Source organism: Salmo salar, unplaced genomic scaffold (assembly GCF_905237065.1).
Source record: "Salmo salar unplaced genomic scaffold, Ssal_v3.1, whole genome shotgun sequence".
Lineage (NCBI taxonomy): Eukaryota > Metazoa > Chordata > Actinopteri > Salmoniformes > Salmonidae > Salmo > Salmo salar.
Genome location: NW_025547450.1, coordinates 748 through 15,000, shown reverse-complemented (window position 1 = coordinate 15,000; position 14,253 = coordinate 748). Strand labels below are relative to the sequence as shown.

At 45.7% G+C, this 14,253-nt stretch overlaps 1 pseudogene; it reads left to right on the top strand.

Annotated features, from left to right (window-relative positions):
- LOC123731862 (protein flightless-1 homolog) overlaps positions 1-13,609 on the top strand; it is an 81,087-nt pseudogene extending 67,478 nt beyond the window's left edge.
- Positions 13,610-14,253: the final 644 nt, after the last annotated feature.

Genomic DNA, 14,253 nt, shown 5'->3' with positions numbered 1-14,253 from the left:
CTGACCGTGGCAGTTTGACTGGTAACCATGGAACCTCTGACCGTGGCAGTTTGACCGGTAACCATGGAACCTCTCTCTGACCGTGGCAGTTTGACTGGTAACCATGGAACCTCTGACCGTGGCAGTTTGACTGGTAACCATGGAACCTCTGACCGTGGCAGTTTGACCGGTAACCATGGAACCTCTCTCTGACCGTGGCAGTTTGACTGGTAACCATGGAACCTCTGACCGTGGCAGTTTGACTGGTAACCATGGAACCTCTGACCGTGGCAGTTTGACTGGTAACCATGGAACCTCTGACCGTGGCAGTTTGACTGGTAACCATGGAACCTCTGACCGTGGCAGTTTGACCGGTAACCATGGAACCTCTGACCGTGGCAGTTTGACTGGTAACCATGGAACCTCTCTCTGACCGTGGCAGTTTGACTGGTAACCATGGAACCTCTGACCGTGGCAGTTTGACTGGTAACCATGGAACCTCTCTCTGACCGTGGCAGTTTGACTGGTAACCATGGAACCTCTCTCTGACCGTGGCAGTTTGACTGGTAACCATGGAACCTCTCTCTGACCGTGGCAGTTTGACTGGTAACCATGGAACCTCTGACCGTGGCAGTTTGACTGGTAACCATGGAACCTCTGACCGTGGCAGTTTGACCGGTAACCATGGAACCTCTCTCTGACCGTGGCAGTTTGACTGGTAACCATGGAACCTCTGACCGTGGCAGTTTGACTGGTAACCATGGAACCTCTGACCGTGGCAGTTTGACCGGTAACCATGGAACCTCTCTCTGACCGTGGCAGTTTGACTGGTAACCATGGAACCTCTGACCGTGGCAGTTTGACTGGTAACCATGGAACCTCTGACCGTGGCAGTTTGACTGGTAACCATGGAACCTCTGACCGTGGCAGTTTGACTGGTAACCATGGAACCTCTGACCGTGGCAGTTTGACCGGTAACCATGGAACCTCTCTCTGACCGTGGCAGTTTGACTGGTAACCATGGAACCTCTGACCGTGGCAGTTTGACTGGTAACCATGGAACCTCTGACCGTGGCAGTTTGACCGGTAACCATGGAACCTCTCTCTGACCGTGGCAGTTTGACTGGTAACCATGGAACCTCTGACCGTGGCAGTTTGACTGGTAACCATGGAACCTCTGACCGTGGCAGTTTGACTGGTAACCATGGAACCTCTGACCGTGGCAGTTTGACTGGTAACCATGGAACCTCTGACCGTGGCAGTTTGACCGGTAACCATGGAACCTCTTGACCGTGGCAGTTTGACCGGTAACCATGGAACCTCTCTCTGACCGTGGCAGTTTGACTGGTAACCATGGAACCTCTGACCGTGGCAGTTTGACTGGTAACCATGGAACCTCTCTCTGACCGTGGCAGTTTGACTGGTAACCATGGAACCTCTCTCTGACCGTGGCAGTTTGACTGGTAACCATGGAACCTCTCTCTGACCGTGGCAGTTTGACTGGTAACCATGGAACCTCTCTCTGACCGTGGCAGTTTGACTGGTAACCATGGAACCTCTCTCTGACCGTGGCAGTTTGACTGGTAACCATGGAACCTCTGACCGTGGCAGTTTGGCCGGTAACCATGGAACCTCTGACCGTGGCAGTTTGACCGGTAACCATGGAACCTCTCTCTGACCGTGGCAGTTTGACCGGTAACCATGGAACCTCTCTCTGACCGTGGCAGTTTGACTGGTAACCATGGAACCTCTCTCTGACCGTGGCAGTTTGACTGGTAACCATGGAACCTCTGACCGTGGCAGTTTGACCGGTAACCATGGAACCTCTCTCTGACCGTGGCAGTTTGACTGGTAACCATGGAACCTCTGACCGTGGCAGTTTGACTGGTAACCATGGAACCTCTGACCGTGGCAGTTTGACCGGTAACCATGGAACCTCTCTCTGACCGTGGCAGTTTGACTGGTAACCATGGAACCTCTCTGACCGTGGCAGTTTGACTGGTAACCATGGAACCTCTGACCGTGGCAGTTTGACTGGTAACCATGGAACCTCTGACCGTGGCAGTTTGACTGGTAACCATGGAACCTCTGACCGTGGCAGTTTGACCGGTAACCATGGAACCTCTGACCGTGGCAGTTTGACCGGTAACCATGGAACCTCTCTCTGACCGTGGCAGTTTGACTGGTAACCATGGAACCTCTGACCGTGGCAGTTTGACTGGTAACCATGGAACCTCTCTCTGACCGTGGCAGTTTGACTGGTAACCATGGAACCTCTCTCTGACCGTGGCAGTTTGACTGGTAACCATGGAACCTCTCTCTGACCGTGGCAGTTTGACTGGTAACCATGGAACCTCTCTCTGACCGTGGCAGTTTGACTGGTAACCATGGAACCTCTCTCTGACCGTGGCAGTTTGACCGGTAACCATGGAACCTCTGACCGTGGCAGTTTGACTGGTAACCATGGAACCTCTCTCTGACCGTGGCAGTTTGGCCGGTAACCATGGAACCTCTGACCGTGGCAGTTTGACCGGTAACCATGGAACCTCTCTGACCGTGGCAGTTTGACTGGTAACCATGGAACCTCTGACCGTGGCAGTTTGACTGGTAACCATGGAACCTCTGACCGTGGCAGTTTGACTGGTAACCATGGAACCTCTGACCGTGGCAGTTTGACCGGTAACCATGGAACCTCTCTCTGACCGTGGCAGTTTGACCGGTAACCATGGAACCTCTGACCGTGGCAGTTTGACCGGTAACCATGGAACCTCTGACCGTGGCAGTTTGACCGGTAACCATGGAACCTCTGACCGTGGCAGTTTGACCGGTAACCATGGAACCTCTCTCTGACCGTGGCAGTTTGACTGGTAACCATGGAACCTCTCTCTGACCGTGGCAGTTTGACCGGTAACCATGGAACCTCTCTGACCGTGGCAGTTTGACTGGTAACCATGGAACCTCTCTTGACCGTGGCAGTTTGACTGGTAACCATGGAACCTCTCTCTGACCGTGGCAGTTTGACTGGTAACCATGGAACCTCTGACCGTGGCAGTTTGACCGGTAACCATGGAACCTCTGACCGTGGCAGTTTGACCGGTAACCATGGAACCTCTCTCTGACCGTGGCAGTTTGACTGGTAACCATGGAACCTCTGACCGTGGCAGTTTGACTGGTAACCATGGAACCTCTGACCGTGGCAGTTTGACTGGTAACCATGGAACCTCTCTCTGACCGTGGCAGTTTGACCGGTAACCATGGTACCTCTCTCTGACCGTGGCAGTTTGACTGGTAACCATGGAACCTCTGACCGTGGCAGTTTGACTGGTAACCATGGAACCTCTGACCGTGGCAGTTTGACCGGTAACCATGGAACCTCTCTCTGACCGTGGCAGTTTGACCGGTAACCATGGAACCTCTGACCGTGGCAGTTTGACCGGTAACCATGGAACCTCTGACCGTGGCAGTTTGACCGGTAACCATGGAACCTCTCTCTGACCGGGGCAGTTTGACTGGTAACCATGGAACCTCTGACCGGGGCAGTTTGACTGGTAACCATGGAACCTCTCTCTGACCGTGGCAGTTTGACTGGTAACCATGGAACCTCTGACCGTGGCAGTTTGACCGGTAACCATGGAACCTCTGACCGTGGCAGTTTGACCGGTAACCATGGAACCTCTCTCTGACCGTGGCAGTTTGACTGGTAACCATGGAACCTCTGACCGTGGCAGTTTGACCGGTAACCATGGAACCTCTGACCGTGGCAGTTTGACCGGTAACCATGGAACCTCTCTCTGACCGTGGCAGTTTGACCGGTAACCATGGAACCTCTGACCGTGGCAGTTTGACTGGTAACCATGGAACCTCTGACCGTGGCAGTTTGACCGGTAACCATGGAACCTCTCTGACCGTGGCAGTTTGACCGGTAACCATGGAACCTCTGACCGTGGCAGTTTGACTGGTAACCATGGAACCTCTGACCGTGGCAGTTTGACCGGTAACCATGGAACCTCTGACCGTGGCAGTTTGACTGGTAACCATGGAACCTCTGACCGTGGCAGTTTGACCGGTAACCATGGAACCTCTGACCGTGGCAGTTTGACCGGTAACCATGGAACCTCTGACCGTGGCAGTTTGACTGGTAACCATGGAACCTCTCTCTGACCGTGGCAGTTTGACCGGTAACCATGGAACCTCTGACCGTGGCAGTTTGACTGGTAACCATGGAACCTCTCTCTGACCGTGGCAGTTTGCCTGGTAACCATGGAACCTCTCTGACCGTGGCAGTTTGACTGGTAACCATGGAACCTCTCTCTGACCGTGGCAGTTTGACTGGTAACCATGGAACCTCTGACCGTGGCAGTTTGACCGGTAACCATGGAACCTCTCTCTGACCGTGGCAGTTTGACCGGTAACCATGGAACCTCTGACCGTGGCAGTTTGACTGGTAACCATGGAACCTCTGACCGTGGCAGTTTGACTGGTAACCATGGAACCTCTGACTGTGGCAGTTTGACTGGTAACCATGGAACCTCTCTCTGACCGTGGCAGTTTGACCGGTAACCATGGAACCTCTGACCGTGGCAGTTTGACTGGTAACCATGGAACCTCTCTCTGACCGTGGCAGTTTGACCGGTAACCATGGAACCTCTGACCGTGGCAGTTTGACCGGTAACCATGGTACCTCTCTCTGACCGTGGCAGTTTGACCGGTAACCATGGAACCTCTCGACCGTGGCAGTTTGACCGGTAACCACGGAACCTCTCTGACCTTGGCAGTTTGACCGGTAACCACGGAACCTCTGACCGTGGCAGTTTGACCGGTAACCATGGTACCTCTCTCTGACCGTGGCAGTTTGACCGGTAACCATGGTACCTGCTGTCTATCTATATACTCCTGTCTCCTAGGTGATCAACGAGGGGGAGGAGCCGGAGAACTTCTTCTGGGTGGGGATTGGCTGTCAGAAGGCGTACGATGAGGACGCGGACTACATGAAGTCCGCTAGACTGTTCCGCTGCTCCAATGAGAAGGGATTCTTCGCTGTGTCCGAGAAATGTTCCGACTTCTGTCAGGACGACCTGGCCGACGATGACATCATGCTGCTGGACAACGGCCAAGAGGTGGGACGAGCTGTAGATACACCTGGACCCTACACCTGTCTGTCTATATACACCTGGACACTACACCTGTCTGTCTATATACACCTGGACACTACACCTGTCTATCTATATACACCTGGACACTACACCTGTCTGTCTATATACACCTGGACACTACACCTGTCTGTCTATATACACCTGGACACTACACCTGTCTGTCTATATACACCTGGACACTACACCTGTCTGTCTATATACACCTGGACCCTACACCTGTCTGTCTATATACACCTGGACACTACACCTGTCTGTCTATATACACCTGGACACTACACCTGTCTGTCTATATACACCTGGACACTACACCTGTCTGTCTATATACACCTGGACACTACACCTGTCTGTCTATATACACCTGGACACTACACCTGTCTGTCTATATACACCTGGACACTACACCTGTCTGTCTATATACACCTGGACACTACACCTGTCTATCTATATACACCTGGACACTACACCTGTCTATCTATATACACCTGGACCCTACACCTGTCTGTCTATATACACCTGGACACTACACCTGTCTGTCTATATACACCTGGACACTACACCTGTCTGTCTATATACACCTGGACACTACACCTGTCTGTCTATATACACCTGACACTACACCTTCTGTCTATATACACCTGGACACTACACCTGTCTATCTATATACACCTGGACCCTACACCTGTCTGTCTATATACACCTGGACCCTACACCTGTCTATCTATATACACCTGGACACTACACCTGTCTGTCTATATACACCTGGACACTACACCCTGTCTATCTATATACACCTGGACACCTACACCTGTCTATCTATATACACCTGGACACTACACCCCTGTCTATCTATATACACCTGGACACTACACCTGTCTATCTATATACACCTGGACACTACACCTGTCTATCTATATACACCTGGACACTACACCCTGTCTATCTATATACACCTGGACACTACACCCTGTCTATCTATATACACCTGGACACTACACCCCTGTCTATCTATATACACCTGGACACTACACCACCTGTCTATCTATATACACCTGGACACTACACCCTGTCTATCTATATACACCTGGACACTACACCTGTCTATCTATATACACCTGGACACTACACCTGTCTATCTATATCACCTGGACACTACACCTGTCTATCTATATACACCTGGACACTACACCTGTCTGTCTATATACACCTGGACACTACACCTGTCTATCTATATACACCTGGACACTACACCTGTCTGTCTATATACACCTGGACACTACACCTGTCTATCTATATACACCTGTCTATCTATATACACCTGGACACTACACCTGTCTATCTATATACACCTGGACACTACACCTGTCTGTCTATATACACCTGGACACTACACCTGTCTATCTATATACACCTGGACACTACACCTGTCTATCTATATACACCTGGACACTACACCTGTCTGTCTATATACACCTGGACACTACACCTGTCTATCTATATACACCTGGACACTACACCTGTCTGTCTATCTATATACACCTGGACACTACACCTGTCTATCTATATACACCTGGACACTACACCTGTCTATCTATATACACCTGGACACTACACCTGTCTATCTATATACACCTGGACACTACACCTGTCTATCTATATACACCTGTCTATCTATATACACCTGGACACTACACCTGTCTATCTATATACACCTGGACACTACACCTGTCTATCTATATACACCTGTCTATCTATATACACCTGGACACTACACCTGTCTATCTATATACACCTGGACACTACACCTGTCTGTCTATATACACCTGGACCCTACACCTGTCTATCTATATACACCTGGACACTACACCTGTCTATCTATATACACCTGGACACTACACCTGTCTATCTATATACACCTGGACACTACACCTGTCTATCTATATACACCTGGACACTACACCTGTCTATCTATATACACCTGGACACTACACCTGTCTGTCTATATACACCTGTCTATCTATATACACCTGGACACTACACACACCTGTCTATCTATATACACCTGGACACTACACACACCTGTCTATCTATATACACCTGGCACACACCTGTCTATCTATATACACCTGGACACTACACCTGTCTATCTATATACACCTGGACACTACACCTGTCTATCTATATACACCTGGACACTACACCTGTCTGTCTATATACACCTGGACACTACACCTGTCTATCTATATACACCTGTCTATCTATATACACCTGGACACTACACACACCTGTCTATCTATATACACCTGGACACTACACCTGTCTATCTATATACACCTGGACACTACACCTGTCTATCTATATACACCTGGACACTACACCTGTCTATCTATATACACCTGTCTATCTATATACACCTGTCTATCTATATACACCTGTCTATCTATATGCACATGTCTATCTATATACACCTGGACACTACACACACCGGTCTATCTATATACACCTGTCTATCTATATACACCTGGACACTACACCTGTCTATCTATATACACCTGGACACTACACCTGTCTATCTATATACACCTGGACACTACACCTGTCTATCTATATACACCTGTCTATCTATATACACCTGGACACTACACCTGTAATAGTGTTTTCTCTCTCTGTCTCTGTCAGGTGTACATGTGGGTGGGAACTCAGACCAGTCAGGTAGAAATTAAACTCAGCCTCAAAGCCTGCCAGGTGAGATATGTGACCCTCCCCCGCCCAAACAGTAATGATTTGTTTTCTATAGTTTTACTATATCTTTACTGTGTATAGAGTCTGCCAGTCTATAGTTTTACTATATCTTTACTGTGTCTGCCAGTCTATTGTTTTACTATATCTTTACTGTGTATAGAGTCTGCCAGTCTATTGTTTTACTATATCTTTACTGTGTATTCTGCCAGTCTATTGTTTTACTATATCTTTACTGTGTCTGCCAGTCTATTGTTTTACTATATCTTTACTGTGTATAGAGTCTGCCAGTCTATTGTTTTACTATATCTTTACTGTGTGTCTGCCAGTCTATTGTTTTACTATATCTTTACTGTGTCTGTCTGCCAGTCTATAGTTTTACTATATCTTTACTGTGTCTGTCAGTCTATAGTTTTACTATATCTTTACTGTGTATGAGTCTGCCAGTCTATAGTTTTACTATATCTTTACTGTGTGGTCTGCCAGTCTATTGTTTTACTATATCTTTACTGTGTATAGAGTCTGCCAGTCTATAGTTTTACTATATCTTTACTGTGTATAGAGTCTGCCAGTCTATTGTTTTACTATATCTTTACTGTGTCTGCCAGTCTATTGTTTTACTATATCTTTACTGTGTATGTCTGTCAGTCTATAGTTTTACTATATCTTTACTGTGTCTGCCAGTCTATTGTTTTACTATATCTTTACTGTGTACTGCCAGTCTATTGTTTTACTATATCTTTACTGTGTCTGCCAGTCTATAGTTTTACTATATCTTTACTGTGTATAGAGTCTGCCAGTCTATTGTTTTACTATATCTTTACTGTGTATAGAGTCTGCCAGTCTATTGTTTTACTATATCTTTACTGTGTATAGAGTCTGCCAGTCTATTGTTTTACTATATCTTTACTGTGTCTGTCAGTCTATTGTTTTACTATATCTTTACTGTGTATAGAGTCTGTCAGTCTATTGTTTTACTATATCTTTACTGTGTATAGAGTCTGCCAGTCTATTGTTTTACTATATCTTTACTGTGTCTAGAGTCTGCCAGTCTATTGTTTTACTATATCTTTACTGTGTCTAGAGTCTGCCAGTCTATTGTTTTACTATATCTTTACTGTGTATAGTCGTCAGTCTATTGTTTTACTATATCTTTACTGTGTCTGCCAGTCTATAGTTTTACTATATCTTTACTGTGTATAGAGTCTGCCAGTCTATTGTTTTACTATATCTTTACTGTGTCTAGAGTCTGCCAGTCTATTGTTTTACTATATCTTTACTGTGTCTAGAGTCTGCCAGTCTATTGTTTTACTATATCTTTACTGTGTCTGTCAGTCTATTGTTTTACTATATCTTTACTGTGTATAGAGTCTGCCAGTCTATAGTTTTACTATATCTTTACTGTGTTAGTCTGCCAGTCTATTGTTTTACTATATCTTTACTGTGTATAGAGTCTGCCAGTCTATTGTTTTACTATATCTTTACTGTGTATAGAGTCTGCCAGTCTATTGTTTTACTATATCTTTACTGTGTATAGAGTCTGCCAGTCTATTGTTTTACTATATCTTTACTGTGTATAGAGTCTGCCAGTCTATAGTTTTACTATATCTTTACTGAGTCTGCCAGTCTATAGTTTTACTATATCTTTACTGTGTCTGTCAGTCTATTGTTTTACTATATCTTTACTGTGTCTGTCAGTCTATTGTTTTACTATATCTTTACTGTGTCTGTCAGTCTATTGTTTTACTATATCTTTACTGTGTCTGTCAGTCTATTGTTTTACTATATCTTTACTGTGTTGAGTCTGCCAGTCTATAGTTTTACTATATCTTTACTGTGTCTGCCAGTCTATAGTTTTACTATATCTTTACTGTGTTAGAGTCTGCCCGTCTATAGTTTTACTATATCTTTACTGTGTTCTGTCAGTCTATTGTTTTACTATATCTTTACTGTTGTCTGTCAGTCTATTGTTTTTACTATATCTTTACTGTGTCTGTCAGTCTATTGTTTTACTATATCTTTACTGTGTCTGTCAGTCTATTGTTTTACTATATCTTTACTGAGTCTGCCAGTCTATTGTTTTACTATATCTTTACTGTGTCTGTCAGTCTATAGTTTTACTATATCTTTACTGTGTAAGGTATAGTCAGTCTATTGTTTTACTATATCTTTACTGTAGTCTGTCAGTCTATTGTTTTACTATATCTTTACTGTGTTGGTCTGCCAGTCTATTGTTTTACTATATCTTTACTGTGTATAGAGTCTGCCAGTCTATTGTTTTACTATATCTTTCTTTATAGTTTCTATTTTTTACTATATCTTTACTGTGTCTGTCAGTCTTTTTTTACTATATCTTTATATTGAGTCTGCCAGTCTATTGTTTTTACTATATCTTTACTGTGTCTGTCAGTCTATTGTTTTACTATATCTTTACTGTGTATAGAGTCTTTTTGTTTTACTATATCTTTACTGTGTTAAGGTCTGTCAGTCTATTGTTTTACTATATCTTTTGTCTTTATTTTTATATCTTTCTTTTTTCTCTATTTTTTACTATATTTCTTGTTTCTCCATCTATTGTTTTATTGTGTCTTCTCTTTGTTTTCTATATCTTTTGTGTTTCTCTCTATTGTTTTACTATATCTTTACGTGTCTGTCATCTATTTTACTATATCTTTACTGTGTTGGTCTGCCATCTATTGTTTTACTATATCTTTACTGTGTTGGTCTGTCAGTCTATTGTTTTACTATATCTTTACTGTTAATAGTCTCTGCCAGTCTATTGTTTTACTATATCTTTACTTGTATAGGTCTGCCCAGTCTATTGTTTTACTATATCTTTGTTTTCTGTCATCTATTGTTTTACTATATCTTTATTATATCTCCATCTTATTTTTTTCTTGTTTTGCGTCTATTGTTTTACTATCTCTTTATGTGTATAGAAATCTGCCAGTCTCTTGTTTTACTATATCTTTACTGTGTATATTCCATCTATTGTTTTACTATATCTTTCTGTGTCTGTCAGTCTATTGTTTTACTATATCTTTACTGTGTAATGGGGTCTGCCAGTCTATTGTTTTACTATATCTTTACTGTTATAGAGTCTGCCAGTCTATAGTTTTACTATATCTTTACTGTGTTAGTCTGCCAGTCTATTGTTTTACTATATCTTTACTGTGTCTGTCAGTCTATTGTTTTACTATATCTTTACTGTGTCTTCTGTCAGTCTATTGTTTTACTATATCTTTACTGTGTGAGTCTGCCGTCTATTGTTTTACTATATCTTTACTGTGTCTAGTCTATAGTTTTACTATATCTTTACTGTGTATAGAGTCTGTCTCTCCTCCAGATGGTAATATAATGGTGGTTCTGTCTCTCCTCCAGATGGTTTATGGTGGTTCTGTCTCTCCTCCAGGTGGTAATATAATGGTGGTTCTGTCTCTCCTCCAGGTGGTTCTGTCTCTCCTCCAGGTGGTAATATAATGGTGGTTCTGTCTCTCCTCCAGGTGGTTCTGTCTCTCCTCCAGATGGTAATATAATGGTGGTTCTGTCTCTCCTCCAGATGGTAATATAATGGTGGTTCTGTCTCTCCTCCAGATGGTTCTGTCTCTCCTCCAGCGATGGTAATATAATGGTGGTTCTGTCTCTCCTCCAGATGGTCAATATAATGGTGGTTCTGTCTCTCCTCCAGGTGGTTCTGTCTCTCCTCCAGGTGGTAATATAATGGTGGTTCTGTCTCTCCTCCAGGTGGTTCTGTCTCTCCTCCAGGTGGTAATATAATGGTGGTTCTGTCTCTCCTCCAGATGGTAATATAATGGTGGTTCTGTCTCTCCTCCAGATGGTTCTGTCTCTCCTCCAGATGGTAATATAATGGTGGTTCTGTCTCTCCTCCAGATGGTAATATAATGGTGGTTCTGTCTCTCCTCCAGATGGTTCTGTTCTTCTCAGTGGTAATATAATGGTGGTTCTGTCTCTCCTCCAGGTGGTTCTGTCTCTCCCTCCAGGTGGTAATATAATGGTGGTTCTGTCTCTCCTCCAGGTGGTTCTGTCTCTCCTCCAGATGGTAATATAATGGTGGTTCTGTCTCTCCTCCAGGTGGTTCTGTCTCTCCTCCAGGTGGTTTTCTGTCTCTCCTCCAGGTGGTAATATAATGGTGGTTCTGTCTCTCCTCCAGTGTAATGGTGGTTCTGTCTCTCCTCCAGGTGGTTTCTGTCTCTCCTCCAGTGGTAATATAATGGTGGTTCTGTCTCTCCTCCAGGTGGTAATATAATGGTGGTTCTGTCTCTCCTCCAGGTGGTTCTGTCTCTCCTCCAGATGGTAATATAATGGTGGTTCTGTCTCTCCTCCAGGTGGTTCTGTCTCTCCTCCAGATGGTAATATAATGGTGGTTCTGTCTCTCCTCCAGGTGGTTCTGTCTCTCCTCCAGGTGGTAATATCCCAATGGTGGTTCTGTCTCTCCTCCAGATGGTAATATAATGGTGGTTCTGTCTCTCCTCCAGGTGGTTTTCTGTCTCTCCTCCAGATGGTAATATAATGGTGGTTCTGTCTCTCCTCCAGGTGGTAATATAATGGTGGTTCTGTCTCTCCTCCAGATGGTAATATAATGGTGGTTCTGTCTCTCCTCCAGGTGGTTCTGTCTCTCCTCCAGATGGTAATATAATGGTGGTTCTGTCTCTCCTCCAGGTGGTTCTGTCTCTCCTCCAGGTGGTAATATAATGGTGGTTCTGTCTCTCCTCCAGGTGGTAATATAATGGTGGTTCTGTCTCTCCTCCAGGTGGTTCTGTCTCTCCTCCAGGTGGTAATATAATGGTGGTTCTGTCTCTCCTCCAGGTGGTTCTGTCTCTCCTCCAGATGGTAATATAATGGTGGTTCTGTCTCTCCTCCAGGTGGTAATATAATGGTGGTTCTGTCTCTCCTCCAGGTGGTTCTGTCTCTCCTCCAGATGGTAATATAATGGTGGTTCTGTCTCTCCTCCAGGTGGTTCTGTCTCTCCTCCAGATGGTAATATAATGGTGGTTCTGTCTCTCCTCCAGGTGGTAATATAATGGTGGTTCTGTCTCTCCTCCAGGTGGTTCTGTCTCTCCTCCAGATGGTAATATAATGGTGGTTCTGTCTCTCCTCCAGGTGGTTCTGTCTCTCCTCCAGTGTAAGGTGGTTCTGTCTCTCCTCCAGGTGGTTCTGTCTCTCCTCCAGATGGTAATATAATGGTGGTTCTGTCTCTCCTCCAGATGGTAATATAATGGTGGTTCTGTCTCTCCTCCAGGTGGTAATATAATGGTGGTTCTGTCTCTCCTCCAGATGGTAATATAATGGTGGTTCTGTCTCTCCTCCAGGTGGTTCTGTCTCTCCTCCAGATGGTAATATAATGGTGGTTCTGTCTCTCCTCCAGATGGTAATATAATGGTGGTTCTGTCTCTCCTCCAGGTGTACATCCAGCACATGCGGTCTAAGGAGTCGGAGACGCCCAGGAAGCTGCGTCTGGTCAGGAAGGGGAACGAACCCCACTGCTTCACACGATGCTTCCACGGCTGGGGGGCCTTCAAGACGCCGCCAGCGTAGAAACGCACAGCATAGACACGTCCGCTCTACATAGATGCAGCTTTATCAGCACACGGTTTACCTGCTGGATGTCTCCCTTCCTGTTCCCCTCCCCCCTCCTTCCTGTTCCCCTCCCTCCTCCTTCCTGTTCCCCTCCCTCCTCCTTCCTGTTCCCCTCCTTCCTGTTCCCCTCCCTCCTCCTTCCTGTTCCCCTCCCTCCTCCTTCCTGTTCCCCTCCCTCCTCCTCCTTCCTGTTCCCCTCCCTCCTCCTTCCTGTTCCCCTCCCTCCTCCTTCCTGTTCCCCTCCCTCCTCCTTCCTGTTCCCCTCCCTCCTCCTTCCTGTTCCCCGCCTCCCTTCCTTCCTGTTCCCCTCCCTCCTCCTTCCTGTTCCCCGCCTCCCTCCTTCCTGTTCCCCGCCTCCCTCCTTCCTGTTCCCCTCCCTCCTCCTTCCTGTTCCCCTCCCTCCTCCTTCCTGTTCCCCCCCCTGTAAGGGTCAGATCTCCGTTCTGACGAGAGAGAGCACACTGTATTTCTGTGTTTCAGTGATCGGTCCTGGCCTTGCCGTAGATATAGTTATACCAGATATAGATGTATATTTACTAGACTGCCATCTTCTACTGTACTGCAGCAGCTCTACGTGCGCACGCCTGGCTGTAATTGTGCGCACGCTCCTGATGTCACTTGCAGACACTATATATTTAATGGTTTTATATGAGAATAAAGTTTAGCGAAACGTGTTGTCTGTCTACTAACTGGATCTCAGGTTGACTTTGCTTTTACACTTTTTCAAGGTCATTTACGTTCTGTATCTATTCAACCTTTTTTGTGCCGGGGGGGAAATAAATCTGAT